The sequence below is a fragment of the Diadema antillarum genome, unplaced genomic scaffold (genome assembly GCF_040938485.1).
Source record: "Diadema antillarum isolate AM-2024a unplaced genomic scaffold, OU_Dant_1.0 scf00000153, whole genome shotgun sequence".
Taxonomy (NCBI): domain Eukaryota; kingdom Metazoa; phylum Echinodermata; class Echinoidea; order Diadematoida; family Diadematidae; genus Diadema; species Diadema antillarum.
This window is the reverse complement of record NW_027271042.1, coordinates 1,292,798-1,297,219: the sequence shown is the minus strand read 5'-3', so window position 1 is coordinate 1,297,219 and position 4,422 is coordinate 1,292,798. Positions and strand designations below refer to the sequence as shown.

At 38.6% G+C, this 4,422-nt stretch overlaps 1 pseudogene; it reads left to right on the top strand.

Annotated features, from left to right (window-relative positions):
- Positions 1–3,522: 3,522 nt before the first annotated feature.
- LOC139721959 (leucine-rich repeat-containing protein 51 pseudogene) lies at positions 3,523–4,182 on the top strand (annotated as a pseudogene).
- The last annotated feature ends 240 nt before the right edge of the window (positions 4,183–4,422 follow it).

The following is a 4,422-nucleotide window of genomic DNA, read 5'->3' as shown; positions in this document are numbered from 1 at the left end:
TCACAGGTTTCTTGGAGTAGGACCAGTTGACCGGGTGTGAATGGATTGGAGTGCTTTTCTGTCTGTTGAATATCAATTGCACGTCACACTTCCTAGACATCTAAAAAATAATTATGTACATGTATAGGTACATAACTCGTACTTGTGGGAAATCGCACAAGAAAATTTCGAGATTTTAGTTAATGCCACATGCCGCCCTCTCATAGATGGAGACCGACAATCCATGATACCAAAGTATACTGTAATAGAACGAGAGGGTTTATATGTATATATTGTATGTATAATATATTATACATAATATATACATATATATATATATATATATATATATATATATATATATATGGACACCTTCCATCGAATTGTCACTGGGAGCAATAGGACAAAATATATTGATTTCTTTGATCAATCAAAGAGCCATAAGTTAATGTTAACTCGACGTCATAGGGAATGAATCTTTGTGAACTCTTATTTATGCTTCATTGCTGTAGTAAAGTTCCTATCTAAAGAGGTTGGTTTATCGAATTAAACAAGATCTCAAAACTCACCGAATTCTGAATTGCTTATATGACTGAATTCAAAGCCTCATTGGTTGTTCCAATATTGTTTTTTTTTTTCGTGCGTACACTGAATTAACATGACGTATAGGCCTATGTATGTCAGACAGAAAATGTCCCCTCTTACAACAGAATGATTTATAACAACTGCAATGGACTCACGCTCTGAAAAAAGAGGTCTTGCACAGATTCGCTGTAAAATATTAGAGTTGTAAATTCCATGTTGCCATGGTTACCGTACCTTCTCTTGGTCATTAATCTCTCAGTTTAGCTCAGAGGTCAGGGTTCGGTACGGACCACTGAACAAACTATTGGCGAAAAAAAAAAAGGGGGCGGGTTCGGAAAGAAAAGAAAAGAAAAAACACCTAGGAATGCTAGAGATATGAGATTAAAGAATGAACTTGAGGGAAGATGTTCATAGGTGGTTTGATCCACCTTGTCATGCCTGGGAAATATTAGAGGTTTAAGTGTGGTGGCATATTCTGTCCGTGTCTGTACTGCCTCACACGTGGCATTGCAATCTGAGTGATTTTGTGAGTGTAGAATGTGGATCATTATCAAACAGTAGAAGGGTTTCACAACTGGAGTCGATGTTTAATTCTTGCATAGGCCTAAATTCTATTTGTATTCAGTATCAAACGAATAAACCACCTATGGAACGTCTTTTAACATTCGACAACTGCTACAATTTGCTTTACTAATTATCAGGGTATGGAAAATAAACTATTCTCTCTATCATGCGGACGTCCTATAGCAAGCAGAATCATTGTTCGAAACCCCATTTAATATGAACCATAAAACGCTCGAGTACATGCAGTAGACAAAACACGTGCAACAAGTGTCACGCTCCAGTTCAAATGAGAATCTAGTACCAGGTAGATTGATCGACCTCATTCTGTAAATGCATTTCTCACGAGTACAGTCCGGTAGCATTGATGCCAAACACGTGACTATCACTCCCCACTTGTTTTATAGCTTTATACCACTGTTCAAAGCGGAAAGCTCTCTTGCCTGCAAGATTTGGATCAGATTAGATACCAGAATGGCATTCTACACTATCTGTATGTCTGCACTTGGAGGTGATACCAAGTGAAATATCACGCTATTTATAGATAATGGGTTAAAAACTGAAATAATTAATCTTGGTGCTCAATAATCTGAATAAAATGTACCTTTTGTTCCAACATGTCCAAAGGGAAGCTAAAACCATAATGTATAACGCCCACTTTATGACAGCAGTACGGAGCAGATTTTTTTTTAACCATTTTAATGTTGACACAAAACACCTTTATGCGCTTTATTACAGAAAAATAAATATTACGCAGAGCTTTTGCTTCTGTTTTCTGGTATACCCGGTGCTCAAATGGAAACAAAGCAACTTGCATGTACAATAACTCCACAAGTCATCAAATAATGTCTGTAGCTCTCTACTGTAATGACATAACGATTATAAGAAAAGGTGCTTTATACGATGTGATATTCGCTCAACATCCCGATGGTATTATATCTCAGTCTGTATGAGATAATCCTCCTCAGTGAAATACAAATCACTGACGCCAAAATACTTTACTGAGCACTTTGTTACAACATCATGAAGACAGACTGGGAATATGATACGCTTATTTACAGGCTGGGACGAAAGTGTGTCAAAAAGTAGAATGAACGAAAAGAAAAAAGACAGGCGGAGACACGGGATCAAAATTACTGGCATGTGCACTAGACTTGCATGGATGTAGAAGTATACCTGCTCCAGCATTAACACTGTGATCTCACCCTGGTAATATACCAGGTACATAACTTGTATGAACAGTTTTGCTTTACTGATTGTCATGATATTTAAGGTATCTGTGATTCTGCGTGCCAAAACTTTTAGTAAGTTTCCATTAACTTATAAGCTATGCCAATACAAAGGTTTTCTCTCCATTAGAATTCAGTGTAACATAATTATGGTTGGGAGGTTTCTGTAAACTCGCTTCTCGACGTTCTCTTTAACGAATGCGCACCTGTCACATCTTATAAAGAATGATAAAGCTCAGAGCTCCAATCATTTCACGAGGTTTGACTCGCCTCCCGAGTACAAGGCTTCTATAAATAAGCTGTCGAAAGTCAACGCCAACGGATGTAAAGCTCTTGTTGAAAACACCTGCTGAGAACGTCGCGTTCTTGGCAGCGGCGCCATATTGACAAGCAGATCCTGAATGGATTTCCGTATTTATGAGTGATGAATCTCGATCAATAATGAGAATGAAGATAAACCGAGATTTTTCTAGTCATGGTTTCAAACCTTATCTCAAGATGTCCTCATGTGATGATTATACATGTGTGTGTGTGTGTGTGTGTGTGTGTGCAAGCGTACGTTTATGTGTGTGTGCTACTCACGATCGAGCATTACAAGTGTAAAAAAGCTTCAAATCAACTGCACAACTCAATTTGCCGTTATCACAAAGACCAATAAAAATCCTGCAAGGAGAGAATTGTTTAAGATTTGATATATAATGACATTCGAGTACATCAGTTCTGTGCTGAAAAAAAAAATAAAAATTATAGTGATAATAAACCAAACAATAAAAAAAATTCCTGTTGTATTTCCGCATAAAAATTATGAATGGACGCAAAGTGGATGAGATCTTCACGAGGATTAGCCACTTTGATCACGTGATTTAGACGCAATTTTGAACCAGCTTTCTTTGTTTTGTATCCAGACCAGAATGCTAATGACTTTGAGTAAAGAATCCTCTCCACTCTGAATCATTTTGAGAAGAAATTAGTTGGTAACTAATGTAAACTTAATCTACAACAGTTTATGTAATTGTCATTTTCTTTGTTAAATTATTTTGCAGATTACTGGGTATCTCGGCCTCATTGTAACATGGAGGCAGCCATGACAGATGTGAAATGCAGACACGGTAATGTGAGCTCCATCTAGACATCCGAGTACTGACTTCAGCGAAATAAGTCCATCAAGATGGCGGCATTCTATCAGCAGCTCCCACGCCCGGAGCCCGCTCAATCTAAAGTGGCGCGGAACGCCAAGGCTCTCATCAACACCTTCGACACCGAATTTCCCTACACGGCTGCTCCGCTAGACTTCTCCTTTATGAACATTGGCAATTTCGACTCGTACCTGCACGGTAAGGACGACGAACCTCGACAAACGCGACGAAAAAAGCTTCATCAAACGGAAGACGGGAAGTACGAAACGACCTCGCTAAAAATGAACAACAATCTCCTTCAGGAATGGAAAGGATTCGCTCAGTTCCTCGATGACATGTTGGCTCATCCACAGCAACTCTTTTGGCTTGATTTATCTTTCAATTATCTCATCAAGATAGACGAGGTACTGCTCCAATTCCCCAACATCAAGATCCTCTATCTCCATGGAAACGCAGTAGATGATATTGCGGAGATTGAAAAGCTCGACAAACTACCAAAACTGATCAGTCTGACCCTGCACGGAAATCCTGTCGAATCGGAAAAAGGATACAGACTCCGCGTACTGTCTAGACTGCCTCGGTTGAGGGCGCTAGACTTCAGCAGAGTAACCAAGGCCGACAGAGAAACGTCTAACGTGTATGCAACGCTGGTTGGAGAAAAGAAGAAACACGTTAGGTCAAAAACAGAATGACCGTGTCGATCAATTTGTCTGGAAATGTACATTTGATTTTTCCTTGACTTTCAAAAGACGCTTTGACTAGTCCCTTTTCGGTACCTTGATGTTTGAATAATGAAAAACCAATTTCTGAAATTACTGGAAAAACAATGTTAACTGTTTATTTGTTTCTATTTTGTATATTCTTTTTTTTTTCTGTAGTTGACATTTCTTTCTGCCACGACAAAGTGGGATATAAATACAGTGGTTTCCCGT